Source organism: Sminthopsis crassicaudata, chromosome 3 (genome assembly GCF_048593235.1).
Source record: "Sminthopsis crassicaudata isolate SCR6 chromosome 3, ASM4859323v1, whole genome shotgun sequence".
In the NCBI taxonomy this organism is placed as follows: domain Eukaryota; kingdom Metazoa; phylum Chordata; class Mammalia; order Dasyuromorphia; family Dasyuridae; genus Sminthopsis; species Sminthopsis crassicaudata.
In genome coordinates this window covers 135318764-135340427 of record NC_133619.1, presented here as the reverse complement: position 1 = coordinate 135340427, position 21664 = coordinate 135318764, and the positions used below count along the sequence as shown (strand labels likewise).

The 21664-nt window shown below is 35.6% G+C and overlaps 1 pseudogene; it reads right to left on the bottom strand.

The window, feature by feature from the left end:
* Nucleotides 1-5505: 5505 nt before the first annotated feature.
* On the bottom strand, nt 5506-6060 carry LOC141561924 (alcohol dehydrogenase class-3 pseudogene; annotated as a pseudogene).
* Nucleotides 6061-21664: the final 15604 nt, after the last annotated feature.

Sequence of the window (21664 nt, the reverse complement as noted above, 5' to 3'; positions counted from 1 at the left end):
TTGGTATTTAATCTCTCTTTGAGATCAGTGTATTCTTTTTTTTAAATTTTATTTATTTTTTTGACAGTATATATGCATGAGTAATTTTTTTTTATAACATTGTCCCTTGTATTCATTTTTCCACATTATCCCCCCCCCTCCCCTTGATGACAGGAAATCCCATACATTTTACATGTGTTACAGTATAACCTAGATTCAATATATCTGTGTAAATACCATTTTCTTGTTGCACATTAAGTATTAGATTCTGAAGGTATAAGTAACCTGGGTAGATAAGCAGTAATGCTAACAATTTACATTCACTTCCCAGTGTTCCTTGTCTGGGTGTAGTTGTTTATGTCCATCATTGATCAACTGGAAGTGAGTTGGATCTTCTTTATGTTGAAGATATCCACTTCAATAAGAATACATCTTCATACAACATTGAAGTGTACAGCGATCTTCTGGTTCTATTCATTTCACTCAGCATCAGTTAATGCAAGTCTCTCCAAGGCTCTCTGTATTCCTCCTGCTGGTCATTTCTTACAGAGCAATAATATTCCATAACCTTCATATACCATAATTTACCCAACCATTCTCCAATTGATGGACATCCATTCAACTTCCAGTTTCTAGCTACAACAAAAAGAGCAGCCACAAACATTTTGGCACATAGAGGTCCCTTTCCACTCTTTAGTATTTCTTTGGGATATAAGCCCAATAGTAGCAATGCTGGATCAAAGGATATGCACAGTTTGATAACTTTTTGGGCATAGTTCCATATTGCTCTCCAGAATGGTTGGATTCTTTCACAACTCCACCAACAATGTATTAGTGTCCCAGTTTTCCCACATCCCCTCCAACATTCATCATTATTTGTTCCTGTCATCTTAGCCAATCTGTGGTGTAGTGGTATCTCAGAGTTGTCTTAATTTGCATTTCTCTGATCAGTAGTGATTTGGAACACTCTTTCATACGAGTGGATATAATTTCAATTTCATCATCTGAGAATTGTATGTTCATATCCTTTGACCATTTATCAATTGGAGAATGGTTTGAAAAAAATAGGTCATGTGGTCATATATTGTTATTGGCATAAATCTTGCATATTGTCTAGATCCCAGCTTTTCTAACTGTGGCTTGCTACATAATATGGAGTCTTGTAACTGAATGTGGTGGTCAGAAAAGTATGCTTTATTATCAGTGAATAATTGATTTGTGTACTTATTTTATATTTTATATTCCCAGGCTCATTTAATATTTCTCAGGAAAAAAAGGGTTCACAAGTGGAAAAATTTCAAGTCCTCTCTAGATCCACTCATTTTTGTAATTAAAAAATATGGTAAAATCAAAAGAAATAAGAAATAAGTACAGGGTCGGCAATATATTAGGTACTTAATATTTTTTTTTATTTCTTTCCCTTTCTCTTTTAATAGAAAGCAGAGGATTCTTGGGAGATGGCAAAGTAGATCAGAAAATTCCAGATTCTTCAGATTTCTACTACAAACAAATCAAAATTGTGCCTTCAGGGTGAACATATATTGGTAAAAAACAGATAAGAGTTGGGGCAGAACAGAGGTCCTACCTGAGAAGACTGAAGAAAAACCTCAGGTACAAAGTCTAAACATGTCCAGTTTAGCTCTGCAGAAACTGAAAACAGAGAGCCCTCAGGCTAGGTGGATTTGCAACTTCAGCCTAAACCACAGGAACTTTTACCTCCATAACAGTGAGGGAAGTTGGGGATCTGATGCTTCGAAGACTCTGCTGATTAGCAATTAAGCCCAGCTCTGCTGCAGAGATGCAAGAAGTCCTGGGCAAGAAGGAAGCACAGTGATGAATGCAGAAACAGTGGTGCAGAGAATCTGCAACTGTGGGTCTTTGGAGAAGGATGGAGTTCTTGGTTTAAAGTTCCAAGTCAGAAAGAAGGGCTAAAATGAACCCAGAGGCACCATCCTGTCTGATTAGAAGTATTTACATTAGTAATTCTCATTAAAAATAAATAAATAAACCAATAAAGAAGAGAAAATTGAAACACAGAAAGCAAATATGAGAATAGGGAAGATGGAAGTTCATCTTCAGAGAAGGACAATGACATTAAAAAAGAAAAAAAAAAAGGAAAAAAGAAAACCTCTCCTACTACCCCAAATAATTTAAAAATAAAATGAGAAAGATTAAGAAAATCTGAAAATACTCCCCCAAAAACATTATGAAAAATAAGTTAATCAACTAGAAAAGGAGATCCAGGGCCTCAAAGAAGAAAACAATTCTTTGAAAATTTGCATTGGGCAAGAGGAAGCCAGGGAAGCTATAGGAGACCAAAACACATCTTATAAGAAAAGTAAGAGATCTGAATAAGAGAACAAGAAGAGAAAACATAAAGACAATAAAAATAACTTTGAAACAATAATACAAAAAACAATCAAAGAAAATTGAACTTGAATGATAGGAAAAGAGGGAAAAGTAAAAGTAGAAAAAAAAATCCACCTATCACCTTCTCAAAGAGAGCAAGAAAATATTGCTAAATTTTATAATCCCCAGATCAAAGGGAAAATTCTATAATAAACAAAAACAAACTAAGAATAAAAACAATTCAAATATATTAGAGCTACAATTAGAATTGCATAGGATTTAACAGCAGCTACAATAAAAGACTGCAACTCGGGAGGCAAGATGGTGGAGAAGTCAGACGGAACTTTTTAAGCTCTCTCCAATTCCCTGTCAACCAAATATTTAATTCAACCTCGAAAACAGTGCTTCACTGGTAAAACACATGAAGATTGGAAGTACAAAAACTTGCCAGGGGAAGAGAATCTGGAATATCGCTAGTAAAGGTTTAACCTGAGGTGGTGAGAGTAGAACAGTGCAGAGCAGGGATAGAAATGGGAGCAGGGTGGCTTCTGAGTTTGGAAGGTTTACATAAATCTCTCTGCCAAAGCCTAACTGCTTTGCTTCAGTGGTGGAGTAGTGGACCAGCAGAGAAGTTGGAGCCTAAGGTAGTGGGTACTCTGAGGGATGCCAGAGCCTGAGAGGATCTGGCTGTGCCAACCCAGGACCGAAAGCAACAGACCAGACCATATCACAGGTCTTCGTGGCATTCTGCAGTGAGGGGCTCCTGTGGGGGGCAGTCTCACACACACTAGGGGCACAGCCCAGGGCAGCCTCTCATTTGCACAGTGAGGGGCTTGGCCAGAAGTAGTGGAATTTCCCCACCTTGACTGCTCTCACCAGGCAGAGACATTATGGGTGAGGTAAGGGATAGGACAAAAATAAATACTAAAAGCAGGCATTTGGGGGGGGGGCAGTGATACCTTTGCTCCTTAACCTCTAGCTCCAAGGTGATCACTAATCCTTACAGCAGGGCTCCTCACAGGGCACTTACACAGCCCGGCCCATGATACCCAGGCATACTCACTTCCATGTGGAGCTCTTCCCAGAGTTTTCCCGCAGCATGGCTGTTCCTTGCAGCCCATTGAGAGGACAGATATTGTTCATAAACCCATCCTTGCTCTGCAGAGGAAGCTGGTAACTTCCCTTCACTGAAGGCAGACCCTAAAGGCTTAAAAAAAAAAAAAAAAAAAAAAAAAAAAAGAGTAAAAAAATAAAGAAAATGATTGATAGCTTCTAAGCAGAAAAAGAGCAGGTTTTCAACCCTGAGGAAACTAACAACAGACAGCCTCCAGACAATACCTCAAATAACGCTCTCCTAGAACAGACCATAAAAAATCTAAAAAGAGAATTAGAAGAAAAATGGGGAAAAGAAAAAGAAGATATGCAAGAGAATAACAATGTCCTGAAATGTGAATTAGAATAGGTAAACAACTTCCTGAAATATGAGTTGGAAAAGGTAAAGAATTCACAGGAAGTGCAGGGAAACAGAATTAGGGAATTGGAAAAGGTAAAGAATTCACAGGAAAGTAGGATCTGTGAATTTGAAAAGATAAAGAATTCCCAAGAAAGTAGGATTTGTGAATTGGAAAAAGAAAATAACTCATTAAAAAACAAATTTAGTGAAATGGAAAAAAAATTTCCTTAGAGCAAAACAACTCATTTAAAAACTCAATTGGACACATACAAAAAGAAGTAAAAAAAAAGCTAATGAAGAAAATAACTCATTAAAAATCAGAATTAAACAAATAGAAATGAATGATTCATTGAGACGCCAAGAATCAATCAAGCAAAACCAAAAAAATGAAAATCTGCAGAAAAGCATCAACTATCTACTTGTCAAAATGAAAGACCTGGAAAATAGATCTAGGAGAGATAATCCGAGGATTATTAGACTTCCCAAAAATTATGATGAAAAAAGGAGCCTAACTACTATTTTACAGGAAATCATCAAAGAGAGCTGCTCAGAGGTAATACAAACAGAAGGTAAAATAGGCATTGAAAGAATTCATTGAACACCTTCTGAAAAAGATCCTAAAAACAAAACAAAAAACAAAAAACAACAACAACAATAACAACAACAACAACAACAACAACAACAAAAAAAAAAAAAAAAAAAAAAAAAAAAAAAAAAAAAAAACTCCATGAAACACTGTGGCCAAATTTCAGAAGTATCAGACTAAGGAAAAATGTTACAAGCCCGGAATCTAATACCCAAAAGGCAAAAGAACTTGGAATGCAGCCAAGAATAAACCACTCATCTAAGTTTAGCATTTTCTTCCATGGAAGATGGACCTTTAATGAAACAGATGAATTCCATATGTTTCTAAGGAAAAAAAAATAGACCTAAACAAAACAAAACAAAACAAAAAAAAAAATTGATCTCCAATAATATGACTCAAGAGAAGCAGAAAAAGGTCGAAAGAACTCTTGAGAACTGTATTAATGTTGTGGATATACATTAAGACTACATGTATAATTTGATTTTAATGACATTAAAAAAAAAAACAGAAATAGAACTGGAAAGGGGATAGTGTTAGAAAAAGGGAAAAGAGAAGATAAAAAGTTAGAAACTGCATCCCACAAAGAGTCAAAGAAAATAATTGATATATTGCTTTACAGAAAATTATCTCTCACCTCATTAAAAAGTGGGAGAGGAAAAGGGAAAAGGAAAAGAGTAATAAGGAATGGAAACGAGAAAGGGAAAGGGATTTAAAGGGAGAAGGGAGGGATACAAAAGAGGGAGGGCTATGTGATGCAAGTGGGGCTCATCTTAAGGTAAAGGGATATTACTGTTCTATTAAAAAATGATGAGCAAACTGATTTTAGAAAGGCCTGGAAAGAGGTACATGCATTAATGCTGAGTGAAACAAGCAGAATGAGGAAAGCTTTGTACACGATACCAAGAATGTGTGAAGATCATTTATGAAATATTTGGTTCTACTTAATGTTGCAGTAATTTTTAGCAATAGACCTTGAATAGAAAATGTTATCTGTATCCAGAAAAAAAAAAAGTAAGAAGACAATGGAAAATTGGACATGTTAAGTTCATTTTCTTTTTTTTTTCTTTTTTTTATCTTTATGGTTTTGCCCTTTTCTTTTGATTTGTGTCTCCCAACATGAGTCATAAAGCAAAGTGAGTTAAAAATCAATAAAAGTATAATAAAATATAAAAGGAAAAAAAGTCAAGTTGTTAGTCATTAATTCATCAACTTGGATCTTTCTCAACTTGCATTCAGATACCAGTTTTGGAACACTTTTTACATTCTTCCATTCTATAAAAGCTGTTCCTTTCCATGTACGGCCTGTAACCAGCTAAAAAGGACTAATGTACATCTTTTGACCTGAAGCAGCTATTTCAATACCAACACTGACTTCTCATCCTTTATGACATGATTCCAGTGTAGCTAACATGACTTCAAATTATAATAAATTCAATTTCAAATACAAAAAATTCAAAAGAGTAGTCAACTTCACCATTACTCATTTTTACAAGCACTTCCCATATTGGCTTCTTGAAATATTGTGGATTAATATGTTCAATTGCCCAATTTCTCTTTGTTGATGTCCACTCCAAAAATGGGGGAACCCCTGAAACCTTGAAGCCCATGATTGCATCCAAGCCAACACTTCCCATGCTAAAAATGTCACATCAGGATCCACTTTGGCAGTGTTGATAGCAGAATCATAACCCATTAAAACGACAATATAGTGATAAGTATGGCAAATGTCAGTGGCAATAATCTTAATTCTAATTTCATGAGCTTTTGTTGATATCACTTAGATTTTCTCTTTAAAAAGAGGTTTTTCAGCTTTCCAGACCACAGAACTCTTGGACTTTATAACCTAGCCAGCCAAGTCATCCAGATTTCTGCAGAGGTGAGAGGGTTCCCTCTGGGCAAAATGTTCATTATAGTCTTATGGAAATATGATTATTGATTATTGATATGATTATTGATTTATTGATTATGATTATTGATTATTGCTCTATTATATATTAGATGCCAGGGAATTCTTCATTTTTTGGTCATAGTGGGGGTATAGAGCATGTAGTTCTAAATGCATTTTGTCACATAAGAATCTAGCTGTCTTTGTACCTGCTGCTTCATTTATCCATTAAGTCTTTGTTTTGCCTTTATCACTGCAGTGCATGGTTGGTTCATTGTTGCATGGTGCACGAGCTAGAAGTGATGACTCTCTCCACAGGTGTTGCAGGCTCAATGTGGTGTAACAAACATGAATTATTCATGCAAGTAGTATATAAAAAAAACAATATAAATCAATATGATGTTGTAAAAGATTTCCAGAAGTCCTAGAAAGGGGGTATATATACAAAACCACACATATGCCTCCTTCAGCAGGCAAGAGATAGTCCAAAACCAATCTATTGTCAATTGCTTCACTTTTCAGGAAATCCAATGATTCCCATAATTTTTGAAGTCCTGCAACAGTCTTTTTATGGTTAGGGAATCCAATGAGTACTGCAGATTTTGAAGTCCTGCAACAGTCTTATCATTTCTCAGAAAATCCAACGACTCCTGAGGGTTTTCAAGTCCTACAACAGTCTTATCACGTCTCAGAGAATCCAAGGATTTCTGAGGATTTTGAAGTGCAACAATTTTTGATGTCCATCAGTGAAATGCCCTAACTGCCATGCTCTTTCAGTGGAGGGCACAGCCAGTGATGGAACCACACAGTGTTTCTTGGGTCTTCTCCTTCTTTTCAAGGGTCTGCTCCATCTCTCTCCAATGAACAAAGTGAATATGGCTCATTGACACACATCTAATTTCTTCTCCATCTATAGAGATACAACCAAACCCTTGCCCCAAGCAGTTAACCTATCTGGTCCCTTCCATTCATCACTTTGTGGGTCTCTCCACATCACCTGGCAATTATCTAAAGATAGTGAAACTGCTCGCACTGGACACTGCCCTTCAGGTGGGTAATAAAACTTGTCTGCTGGAGCCAGTGCATCTTTGTCAAAAATCAAGAAGTAAATAGTACAAAGAGTTAGATTTAGAAGTTGTCTAGGGTTAACTGTGGTTCCCCCTGTCTTTTGTATTTGGAGGAGCATCTTAATGTCTCTGCTTCTCATCTTTACTATTGACTGTCCTTGAGGCTTAAAGGTTTTGCCAGTAGTGTGTAAAATCTTATACTGTGCACAAAATTGTGCAAAATGTTTAGAAGTACATACAAGTCCATTGTCTGTGTTTTATTGCTTGTGGCACACCCATAATTGCAAAAGCTTGTATAAAAAATTCAGTGACCACTCAGACTGCCTCTTTTGCTTCTGGTATTGCAAAAGTGAATCCTGGACTTCCGGCCAAGATGGCGGCATGGAGGCAGACAGCTGCTTGAGCTCCTCGTTTTCTCTCAGAACTTACTTCATGACAAGCCTCTGACTTAATGCTTGACCCAGAAAGAAATCCACAAATTATCACCAAGAGAAGACATCCTTGAAAGTCGCCAGAAAAGGTCTGTGTTTGTTCGGGGGAGGGTCAATCAGACTGGGTGCAGACTGAGGGCAGAGAGCCAGAGCAAGACAGGCAGCTCACACAGCTCAGACCGGAGGGGGAGGGGTGTGATCTCTGTCGTTTTTGTGAAAGGGCTTTTGCCCCAGTGTGGATGCTCCGTCTTGGCAGCAAGCCAGGAGCGGTGGAGAGGGTGTAAACACTGGAGGTGAAGATTAAAACCCCAGAAAGCCAGCGTCTCTCAGAGCCCGGCCACCCCCAACCCCCACCTGGACTGACTCGGTGCGTTCTCGGAGCCTCAGAGCGCAGACTCAGTACAGTCATTGCTGTTCTGATAGTGGTTCTCTGCTGCCCTACCCCCAGTCTGTAGAGGAAGCCCATTAATACCATCCAGCCCCATCCCCCGCAAAACAGACCAATTGTTTCTCTTGTCAGTTTGTTTTCTTTGATTCCTACTCTGACAAAATGAACAAAAAATTCAAAAGGGCTCTAACCATTGACAGCTTCTGTGTGGAGAGGGAGCAGACTTCAAATGCTGAAGAGACTAGGAACAGAATGTCCCCAGATGTATCCCCTGGGAGGGATATAAGCTGCTCCTCAATACAAAAGAACCTCATAGAGGAAATCAAAAAGGCTCTCACAAGAGAGCTGGAAGAGAAATGGGAAAAGGAAAGGGAAGCTTGGCAAGAGAGCCTGGAGAAGTCATCCCATGCATTCAAAGACAGAATGGATAAAGAAATCAAATCATTGAGAAACAAGATTAGTGAGCTGGAAAAGGTAAACAACTCCAAGGAAAACAGGATTAGAGAGCTGGAAAAAGAAATCAGCTCTCTAAAAAATACAATGGAAAAAAATTCCATAGAAGATAAAAACTCAATTGGACAATTACAAAGAGATATAAAAAAAGTGAGTGAAGAAAATACATCATTGAAAATTAGACTGGAACAAGTAGAAATGAATGACTCAAGGAGAAACCAAGAGGGAGTCAAGCAAAACCAGAGAAATGAGACAATTGAAAAGACTGTCAAGTACCTTACCAGAAAGACAACAGACCTGGAAAACAGATCCAGGAGAGACAATTTGAGAATAATCGGACTCCCTGAAAAATGGGAGGAAAAAAAGAGCTTGGACACCATTTTCGAGGAAATTATCAAAGAGAACTGCCCAGACGTTTTGGAAACAGAGGGTAAAATAGACATTGAGAAAATTCATCGATCACCTAATGAAAGGGACCCTAAAATCAAAACGCCAAGAAATATAGTGGCCAAGTTCAAGAACCATCAGACAAAGGAAAAGATATTGGAAGCTGCTAGAAAAAAACAATTCAGATATGGAGGATCCACAATAAGGATAACACAGGATCTAGCAGCGTCCACATTAAAAGAACGCAGGGCCTGGAACATGATATTCCGAAAGGCTAAGGAACTTGGTATGCAGCCAAGAGTGACTTACCCAGCAAGAATGAGCATCATTTTCCAGGGAAGAAGATGGACATTTAACGAAATAAATGAATTCCATCTATTTTTGATGAAAAAACCAGACCTAAATAAAAGGTTTGATCTTCAAATACAGAACTCAAGAGACTTCTAAAAAAGGTAAAAAGAAATCTTGAGAACTATACTTCTGTCAAAAAAATATGTAAAGAACATATGTACAATTTGTCTTAGAAACTAGAGGTGGAAAGGAGATTATATCATAAAAAAGTATAAAGTGGTGGTACTACATCTCATGAAGAGGCAAAGGTAACCTATTATATCTGAGAGAAAGAAAGGAGGGAGATGAACATAGCGTGTATCAATAGACATATTCGATTTATGGTGAAACTTCTTCCACTTCATTGAAAAGTGAAAGGGAAGGAGTAAGCTAAGGGGAAGGGAATACAGTAATTTCGTGGAAAAGGGATAAAATAAGGGGAGGATCTTTAAGGTGGGGGAGGGATCCTAAAAAGGGAGGGCTGTGAAAAGCAAGTGGTGTTTACCAGTTTAATAGTGGATAGGAGGGTAAAAGGGAAGGAAAGGGGAAAAGCATAAGCAGGGGTTAATAGGATGGCAAGCAATATAGAATTAGTCCTTCTAACCATAAATGTGAATGGGGCAAACTGCCTCATAAAGAGGAAGCAGTTAGCAGACTGGATTAAAAGTCAGAATCCTACTATATGTTGTTTACAGGAAACACACCTGAAACAGGATGAGACATTCAAACTAAAAGTAAAAGGGTGGAGCAGAATCTATTATGCTTCAGGCAAAACCAAAAAAGCAGGAGTAGCCATCCTCATCTCAGATCAAGCAAAAACAAAAATTGATCTAATTAAAAGAGATAAGGAAGGGCATTATATCCTGCTAAAGGGAAGCATCAATAGTGAAGCCGTATCAATATTAAACATGTATGCACCAAGTGGTGCAGCATCTAAATTCTTAAAAGAGAAATTAAGAGAGCTGCAAGAGGAAATAGATAGCAAAACTATAATAGCGGAAGATCTCAACCTTGCACTATCAGAATTAGATAAATCAAACCACAAAATAAATAAGAAAGAAGTCAAAGAGGTAAATAGAATACTAGAAAAGTTTGATATGATAGATCTTTGGCGAAAGCTAAATGGAGACAGAAAGGAATATACTTTCTTCTCAGCAGTTCATGGAACCTATACAAAAATTGATCATATACTAGGGCATAAAAACCTCAAAATCAAATGCAGTAAGGCAGAAATAGTAAATGCATCCTTTTCAGACCATAATGCAATCAAAATAACATTTAATAAAAAGCCAGGGGAAAATAGACCAAAAAATAATTGGAAACTAAATAATCTTATACTAAAGAATGATTGGGTAAAACAGCAAATCATAGACATAATTAATAACTTCACCCAAGAAAATGACAATAATGAGACATCATACCAAAATGTGTGGGATACAGCCAAAGCAGTAATTAGGGGAAGTTTTATATCTCTACAGGCCTACTTGCATAAAATAGAGAAAGAGAGGGCCAACAAATTGGGTTTACAACTAAAATTGCTAGAAAAGGAACAAATTAAAAACCCCCAGACAAACACAAAACTTGAAATTCAAAAAATAAAAGGTGAGATTAATAAAATTTAAAGTAAAAAAACTATTGAATTAATTAATAAAACTAAGAGTTGGTTTTATGAAAAAACCAACAAAATAGACAAACCCTTAGTAAACCTGATTAAAAAAAGGAAAGAGAAAAAGCAAATTGATAGTCTTGAAAATGAAAAGGGTGAACTCACCACTAATGAAGAGGAAATTAGAACAATAGTTAGGAGCTACTTTGCTCAACTTTATGCCGATAAATTTGATAACTTAAATGAAATGGAAGAATACCTTCAAAAATATAGCTTGCCCAGATTAACAGAGGAAGAAGTAAGTAGTCTAAATAGTCCCATCTCAGAAAAAGAAATAGACCAAGCTATTAACCAACTTCCTAAGAAAAAGTCCCCAGGACCAGATGGATTTACAGGTGAATTCTACCAAACATTTAAAGAACAACTAACTCCAATGCTATGTAAACTATTTGAAAAAATAGGGATTGAAGGAGTCCTACCAAATTCCTTCTATGACACAGACATGGTACTGATACTTAAACCAGGTAGATCGAAAACTGAGAAAGAAAACTATAGACCAATTTCCTTAATGAATATTGATGCTAAAATCTTAAATAAGATATTAGCAAATAGACTTCAGAAAATCATCCCCAGAATAATACACTATGACCAAGTGGGATTTATACCAGGAATGCAGGGCTGGTTTAATATTAGGAAAACTATTAGTATAATTGACCATATTAATAATCAAATTAATAAAAACCATATGATCATCTCAATAGATGCAGAAAAGGCATTTGATAAAATCCAACATCCATTCCTACTAAAAACGCTTGAGAGTATAGGAATAAATGGACTATTCCTTAAAATAATAAGGAGCATATATTTAAAACCTTCAGTAAACATCATATGTAATGGTGATAAACTAGAACCTTTCCCTGTTAGATCAGGAGTGAAACAAGGTTGCCCACTATCACCATTACTATTCAATATAGTACTAGAAACTCTAGCCTTGGCAATAAGAGCCGAGAAAGAGATCCAAGGAATTAGAGTAGGAAATGAAGAAATCAAATTGTCACTTTTCGCAGATGACATGATGGTATACTTAGAGAACCCCAAAGACTCTGCTAAAAAGCTATTAGAAATAATTCAGAATTTTAGCAAAGTCGCAGGATACAAAATAAATCCACATAAATCCTCAGGATTTTTATACATTACCAACACAATCCAACAGCAAGAGATACAAAGAGAAATTCCATTCAAAATAACAGTCGATAGTATCAAATATTTGGGAATATATCTACCAAAGGAGAGTCAGGAATTATATGAGCAAAATTACAAAACACTTGCCACAAAAATAAAGTCAGATTTAAATCATTGGAAAGACATTCAATGTTCTTGGATAGGCCGAGCGAATATAATAAAGATGACAATACTCCCCAAACTAATCTATTTATTTAGTGCTATACCAATCAGACTCCCAAGAAACTATCTTAATGACCTAGAAAAAATAACAACAAAATTCATATGGAAGAATAAAAGGTCGAGAATTGCAAGGGAACTAATGAAAAAAAAGTCAGAGGAAGGTGGTCTAAGTGTACCTGATTTAAAGCTATATTATAAAGCAACAGTCACCAAAACCATTTGGTATTGGCTAAGAAATAGACTAGTTGATCAGTGGCATAGGTTAGGTTCACAGGACAAGATAGTGAATAAAAATAGCAATCTAATCTTTGACAAACCCAAAGATCCCAAATTTTGGGATAAGAATTCATTATTTGACAAAAACTGCTGGGAAAACTGGAAATTAGTATGGCAGAAACTAGGCATGGACCCACATTTAACACCACATACTAAGATTAGATCAAAATGGGTCCAAGATTTAGGCATAAAGAACGAAATCATAAATAAATTGGAGGAACATGGGATGGTTTACCTCTCAGACTTGTGGAGGAGGAAGGAGTTTGTGTCCAAGGGAGAACTAGAGACCATTATTGATCACAAAATAGAACATTTTGATTACACCAAATTAAAAAGTTTCTGCACAAACAAAACTAATGCAAACAAGATTAGAAGGGAAGTAACAAATTGGGAAAAAATTTTTACAGTTAAAGGTTCTGATAAAGGCCTCATCTCCAAAATATACAGAGAATTGACTTTAATCTATAAGAAATCAAGCCATTCTCCAATTGATAAATGGTCAAAGGATATGAACAGACAATTTTCAGATGATGAAATTAAAACTATTTCCACTCATATGAAAGAGTGTTCCAAATCACTATTGATCAGAGAAATGCAAATTAAGACAACTCTGAGGTATCATTACACACCTGTCAGATTGGCTAAGATGACAGGAACAAATAACGATGAATGTTGGAGGGGCTGTGGGAAAAATGGGACACTGATGCATTGTTGGTGGAGTTGTGAAAGAATCCAACCATTCTGGAGAGCAATCTGGAATTATGCCCAAAAAGTTATCAAAATGTGCATACCCTTTGACCCAGCCATACTACTACTGGGCTTATACCCCAAGAAACTACTAGAGAAGGGAAAGGGTCCTGTATGTGCCAAAATGTTTGTGGCAGCCCTTTTCATAGTGGCTAGAAGCTGGAAGATGAATGGATGTCCATCAATTGGAGAATGGTTGGGTAAACTATGGTATATGAATGTTATGGAATATTATTGTTCTATAAGAAATGACCAACAGGAGAAATATAGAGAGGCTTGGAGAGACTTACATCAACTGATGCTGAGTGAAACGAGCAGAACCAGAAGATCATTATACAATTCAACAATGATACTGTACGAGGATGTATGCTGATGGAAGTGGATTTCTTCAACATAGAGAAGAGCTAATCCAATTCCAATTGATTAATGATGGAAAGAACCAGCTACATCCAGAAAAGGAACAATGGGAAATGAATGTAAACTGTTATTTTTACCTTCTGAATCCAATTCTTCCTGTGCAACAAAAAATTCGGTTCTACACACATATATTGTATCTAAATTATACTGTAATATATTTAACATATATAAGACTGCTTGCCATCTGGGGGAGGGGTTTGGGGGAGGAAGGGAAAAAATCTGAATAGAAGTAAGTGCAAGGGATAATGTTGTAAAAAATTACCCATGCATATGTACTGTCAAAAAATGTTATAATTATAAAATAAAATAAAAATAAATTTAAAAAAAAAAAAAAAAAAAAGAATTCTCAATAAAAGTAAGATGAGGCTAAAAAAAAAAAAAAAAAAAAAAAAGTGAATCCTGAAAAGGTATCTACCACAACATGGATAAAAGACAGATGACCAAAAGATTTATAATGAGTCACATCCATTTGTTAATGTCATTGGGTCTCAAACCACGGAGGTTCTTCCCTGGAGGGAGTGTAGGAGTGTGGAAAGAAAGGCATACTGTAGAGGCTTTTACTATGCTCCTAGCTTCCCCTCTTATTATTCCAAATTGTAAATATAAAGCTCAAACATTCTGCTGATATTTAGGATGAGATTATTGGGCTTCCTGAAATAAAGGAGTATTGGCCAAAATGGTTAGAAGGCTATATGCCTTTGAATTACCATCAAAAATAGGACCTGGAAGTCTACTATGAGGCGAGTGGACATGCAAGATATAAATCTTACCTGGATGCTTTCTCACTTGCTCTTGAAGTTTTTTTTTTTTTTTTTTTTGTTTGTTTGGGGGGCTGTGGCAATTTTTTGGACCACACCTACTGAATAGGCCAAACCATATATTTATGTTTATATCTCCTGGATAATAAGTAAGAGCTAGAATGATTGCATTCAATTAATTCTGCTGAGTGGACTGAAAGGGAGTCATGACTATTCTCTTTATAGTTAAGGCACAAGAGTATACAGCACAAATATTATGTTTGGATGAATCTGTAAAGACTGGTCCTTTAAGAGGAACTTTAGAAACCTTTTCTTCAAGAATCTGTGGCCAATTATGTAATAGTATCGCTATCTTTAATGTAGACCTGTGTGTAAGATTTGGAGATGTGGCCAATAAAATTTGCCACTCTGGGATGGTTTCACAGTACACATTAACTTGTGAATTAGTATAAAAGGTGTATATATTGTCAGGTCTTATCCCAGATAATTGTACTGCTCCCTTAATAGCCTTTAATAAAATTCTAGCCACAATGGGTAAGGAATAAGGCTCTGTTTTAGTTGTGCTGGAAGGTTCACCCACTCTATCACACTGTCTCCTTAATGAAGGACTGTTATATGTGCCTCTTGTGTAGTAAAAACTGATATTTCCAAAGGTTTTTGAGTGACTCTTTCTACCACAAGTTCAACTTTTCTCAAAGCCTCTTGAGCTTCTTTTGTAAGCCTGCATAGTGAGCTTAAAGCATTATCTCACCTTAAAATGTCATATAATAGTTGCAATTTGATAGCCAGTCAAGCCTAACACTGGACACATCCATTGGATATCTCCTATCACTTTCTGAAAGTCATTTAAGGTGTTTACCTTCTCTGTTCTTAAGGAAAGTTTTTGTATTGTAAGCACCTTAGGGTATACTTCCACTTAGGGTCTAATTCCATTTTTTATTGGGCTTCTATCCTACAGAGCTCATTATATTCCAAAAGCCACAAGAAGTTTTGTCCAGGTTCTAAGCATGACCTTGCTATAGATGTCCAGTCCCCAGGGGTTAAGACTTCATAAGCCAAATTATTTAATAACATCTTAACATAAGGTGATGTAACACCATAAAGAGTTCAAGCCTTTTTCAGGTCTTTGAGGATTTCTAGATTAAAAGGAGTGCATCTTCTACTTTCTTGGCCTAAATAGTTAAACTATTAAATCACAGGATACATTTCTATTCTCAAATCAGGTGTATTCTTCCCTTCTTCTGTGGCTTTAAGTACTGCCTTTTGCAATCTAATCAGAGGAAGAAATGATTGCTTCAGGGGGAAGTGCTTGTGATATTACTCCCCCTCCAACTACTCCTGCTCCTCCATCCCAGAAGGTGAAGTTGATGAGGGTGTGTAAAGGACCTGATCTAGTGTAGGTGGACTTGAAGCTGGACTGTGAGAATGAGAATCACATTCTTTAAGTTTCCCATGCCCTCCAGCAATATTTATTGATCACAAAATAGAAATTTTTGATTATATCAAATTAAAACAATTTTGTACAAACAAAACTAATGCAGACAAGATTAAAAGGAATAAGATAAACTGGGAAAACATTTTTATAGTCAAAGGTTCTGATAAAGGCCTCAATTGCAAAATATAGAGAGAATTGACTCTAATTTATAAGAAATCAAGCCATTCTCCAATTGTTAAATGGTCAAAGGATATGAACAAACAATTTCTAGATGAAGAAATCGAAACTATTTCCAGCCATGTGAAAAGATGCTCCAATTCATTATTAATCAGAAAAATGCAAATTAAGAAAACTCTGAGATACCACTACACACATGTTAGATTGGGTAGGATGACAGGAAAAGTTAATTCTGAATGTTGGAGAGGATATGGGAAAACTGGGACACTGCTACATTGTTGGTGAATTGTGAATACATCCAGCCATTCTGGAGAGTGATTTGGAACTATGCTCAAAAAGTTATTAAACTGAGCATACCCTTTGATCCAGCAGTGTTACTTATATCCCAAAGAGATCTTAAAGAAGGGAAAGGGACCTGTATGTGCAAGAATGTTTGTGCAACCCTCTTTGTAATGGCCAGAATTTGGAAACTGAGTGGATGCCCATCAATTGGAGAATGTGAGTTGTGGTATGTGAATGTTATGGAATATTATTGTTCTGTAACAAATGGCTAAGAGGATGATTTCAAAAAAGCCTAAAGAAATTTACATGAACTGATGGTGAGTGAAATGAGCAGGAGCAGGGAATCATTATATACTTTAACAACAATACTATATGATGATCAATTCTGATGGATGTGACCCTCTTCAAATCTGTTCCAGAAGAGCAGTAATGAATTGAACCAGCTACACCTAGTGGAAGAAATTTGGGAAATGAATCACTACATAGAATTCCCAGTTCCTCTATTTCTGTCCACCTGCATTTTTTATTTCCTTCACAGGTTGATTGTACACTATTTCAAAGTCCAATTCTTTTTGTACAGCAAAATAGCTGTATGGACATGTATACATATATTGCATTTAACATATAGTTTAACATATTTAACATGTATTGTCCAACCTGCCATCTGGAGGATGGGAGAGGAAAAATTTGAACAAAAAGTTTTGCAATTGTCAATGCTGAAAAATTACCCATGCATATATCCTGTAAATAAAAAGATATAATATTTCAAAATAAAAAAAGAAATATGTCAAATTTATAAAAATACATGTCATCGACAATTAACAAATGATCATATGATATGGTCAGACAATTCCCAATTGAAGAAATTAGTCAACTAGAATCATATGCAAAAATGTTCCAAATCATTATTGATCAGATGAATACCAATTTAAATATATCTGAGGTAAAACCACATATCTCATAAATTGGCTAAGTTGACAGCAAAAGATAATGATAAATGTTGAAGGGGATTTGGGAAAACCAGGACACACTATGTTGTTGGTAGAGTTGTGAAATGGTCCATCCATTCTGGAAAGCAATTTGGAACTATCCCCAAAGGACTATGTAATTGTGCATATCCTTTAAAGAAGGGGAAAGGACCGTGATGTGCAAAAAAATCTTTGTAGTAGCTCTTTTTGTGGTTGGAAAGAATTGGAAATTTTGTAGATTTTCATTGACATGGGAATGGCTGAATAAGTTATTATATAGTATCATAATAGAATATTACTGTTCTATAAAAATAATGAATATGCTGATTTTAGAAAGGCCAGGAAAAATGTAAATGAACTAATGCTAACCACAACAAGCAGAAGCAGGAATACATTGTACATAGTAACAGCATGATTATAGGATAATCAAGTAGGGCAGATTTGGTTCTTTTCAGTATTTCAGTTTTAGATTTGGTACAGCTAGGCTACCTTCATTTGCTTTTTTTTCATTTATTCCCATGCAATTCTTGACCTTTTGTTCTTCCAGATGAATTTTGATGTTTTTTTTTAATAGATCAGTAAAATAGTTTCTTGGTTGTTTGATTGGTATAGCTCTAAATAAATAGATTGATTTAGGTACTATTGTCATCTTTATAATATTGCCTTGACCTATCTGAGCACTTGATATTTTTCCAGTGGTTTAGATATGACTTCATTTATGTAGAAACTGTTTTGTAGTTTTGTTCATATAGTTTCTGATGTTCCCAAATATTTCATACTATTGGCAGTTATTTTAAATGAATTTTTCTTTGTATGTCTTGCTATCGGATTTTGTTAGTGATGTGTAAAAATGCTGAGATTTATATGGATTTATTTTGTATCTTTCAAACTTGATTAAGTTGTGGATTATTTCTAATAGTTTTTAGTTAATTTTCTGGGGTACTATAAGTTTACCATCATATCATCTGCAAAGAATAATAATTTTATCATGACCTATTCTATTCCTCTAATGTCTTTCTCCTCTTATTGCCAAAGCTAACATTTCTAATACAATATTTCATAGTAATGTTGATAGTGGGTAACTTTGTTTCATGCATAATCTTATTGGGAATGGTTCCAGTTTATCACCATTATATATGATGCTCGCTGGTGGTATTAAATAGACACTACTGACTATTTTAAGGAAAAATCCATCTATTCCTATAGGCTCTAGTGTTTTTTAAATAGGATTGGGTGTTGAATTATTTTTTTTTTCTGCATCTATTGAGATAATCATATTTTTTTGTTAATTTGGTTAGCATTTAGTCAATTATTCTCACAGGGTTCCTAATATTGAACAAGCCCTGCATTCCTGATATAAATCTTACTTGGCCTGGTGTTTCATCTTGGGGAGGACTTTCTGCAATCTCTTTAAGATTTTTGCATCAATATTCATTAGGGAAATTAATATGTAATTTTCGTTCTTTGTCTTAATCCTACTTGGTTTTGGTATTATATCATGTCTGTGTAATAAAAGGAATTTGGTAGGAGTCTTTCGTATCCTAATTTTTTTTTTCAAATAGTTTATATAGTATTGGAGTTAATTGTTCTTTAAATGTTTCATAGGATTCACATGTAAATCCATCTGGTCCCAGGGATTTTTCTTTGGGTGTTGCTTATTAGTTTATTCTCTTTTTAAAATAGGATTATTTAAGTAATTTATATTTTCGTCTGTTAATCTGATTTATCTAGATTTATGCACCTGTTTCTTTCTTTTCTTTACCTATGAGCGTCAACATATCATAAAGCTAACAGAGCTCAAAGACATATTTTAAATTCCTGTAAAAATATTTTTTTCTTATACATATAATTTGATTTTTTACATACTTTCTTATGAATCACATTGAGAGAGAAAAAAAATCAGAACTTAAGGGCAAAAATGCAAAGAAAAAAAAAAAAACAATAAAACTGAGATCTGCTTTTAGGGTAAGGGAGGTTATGTAAGCTTTCCCTGCAAGAGTTAGTAGCTGTGTTGAGTGAGTGCTGACTCACTCCCTTTGATGTGTGGGCGTAATCAGGTCCCATGAAATTCTGGCATTTGGGGGTTCACTATTTACCTTTTGTGTCTGTTTTGGATGTTTTATAACTTCTCTGCTGATCTACTAGCTTACAACCAGGACAGAGTAGCCATACTGCTGTAAATTCTCCCTGTAGATTCTCTGGTCCATGGAGCCCAAATTCTATGGACTGGGAATGTGATGCCTACACTCCATGTCTATGCTCAGCCTACTTGCATTTGGCCTACCTCCTTCCCTACCCAATTGAAACAGAATTTTTCTGGTGATCTTTGAATTTATCTTCTGCTGATAATTTGTTACACTTCCAATATGTGTGGGTTCTGTCAGTCCAGAACTAATTTAGAGGCTGGGTTTGGAAATTAGTGTGACAGTCATGGGAGAAGGTCAGAAAGAAACATGTGACTGCTCTGTCATCTTGGCTCTGCCTCCTCCACTTTCTTTATGAATGCGATTACCATGACCTTCCTATTTAATGTTTTCATATTATGTTATATTTTCCTAGTTGTTTGATTAAAAAAACAGGTTCATTCTTTGTTTTACTCCCCCCCAAAAAAGTTTAATGCATATGTAGATGACTCATAAAGATTTATGGAAATGAGAAAATTCTATTAAAATTGTCATTGAAAGTTATTAATATTTTCAGGGACATACTTTTCTGGTAGTCATGAAATCTATGATTTTTTTAAGTTGTTGAATATCATGCCTTCTTTTACTATCTTTATATCTGATATTTTTATACCATCAAAATCATGATTTTTATAACTATACTATAGGGACTTATAAGATGTTCATGGAGAACTAAATCTTCTGGTATAAGGACTTGCCAGTCTCTTTTCTGAGCCATTCATCCTAATCTTAACTGTAAATTGAGTAAGCTTTAACATTTGCAGCAGTCATAAGCTAATAAAACCACCTTGTCACATGAGTCTAAGTAGGCTAAAAGTAACTGACAGTCACTTTATTCAGTGAGTTAGGGGTATGTCTATTCTAAGTTTATGAACATTTCCCCAGTGGAATGTGAAGATGAGAGCAATTTATTTAAATGGTGCTAAAGGTGGCTGATAACAAGCTTTGTAGTGTACTCAGAGATTGGCCAGATATCAAAGATGCCAAAAATTCTAGGACATCACCAATCATCCTTATTTCTCTCTCGCATTAAGATTTTAATGATTCTTTGAAAAAAAAAAAAAAAAGAATGAAGCTGAAAATTTTGTGCAATTCTGCTTCACTTACATGGCAAATCAACATATTGGTACTTATTGGAAAACAGGAAAAAATAATATATCCCAGAAAACTTTTTTCTCTTTCTTTTGCTCTTTTTTCTCCTTTTCTTCTTCCTTCTTGCATTTGTATTCTGTTAGGATTCTTACAAGGTACTTATATACTTAGTTCACCTTTAAAGAAGTTCAAACCTTTAAAAGAGTTTACACCTTTAAAGGAGTTTGCTTATTGGTCTACACATTAGATTCACACCTTTAAGACAGCATACTTTTACGGAGCTCCCACAAGCCCAGGGAATACCCACAAGCCCATTCTCTGGGAGGGTATAAAAAGCCAGGACTCAGAGCCAGGATTGAGTCAAGGGGAGAATTTCAAGGAAGCTTGAGGAGATTCAGAGTCAGGATTCAGTGGATTCTCAAGTCCAGGAGATTCACAAGTCTAAAAAAAAAGCCTACTCATGGACTTCTGGGAGATTCAGAACTAGGATTGACTTCCAGGAGATTCACAAGGCAGAAACCCACAATCCCATACTCTTGGAGGCAGAGTCAGATTCATTTCCACATCTACCTTCGTGCTGTCTGGAGACATTCTGACAAGAGCTAATCTGGGAACGAAGGAGAGAGATAGGACTCTCTTAAAGCTAGCTCAACCCCAGGAAAAGATTCAAGACTTTGAAGGACATAATAAAGAACTCCTGGCTTCATTTTGGGATTATTGAACTGACCTGAAACTAAAGCTGCCTCCAGAAGCTCCCCAAGAAACCTCCTTCCAGAGAACAATTACAATCTAGAAAACAGAATAGCATAGTATTCATAAGGAAAACTGTTCCAACTCATTTGTTTGTCTCTTTAGGGGGAAGGCAACAGTCATTATTTTCTTATCTTTGGCTTTCTTACATTTCTGACTTTATTTAAAGAAAGAATAGCAATATTTATATGGTTATTTTTTCCCAATACTTTATCTTCCTATTGGTCAGTGGAAAAGATCTCATGTATGGAGATTTTTATG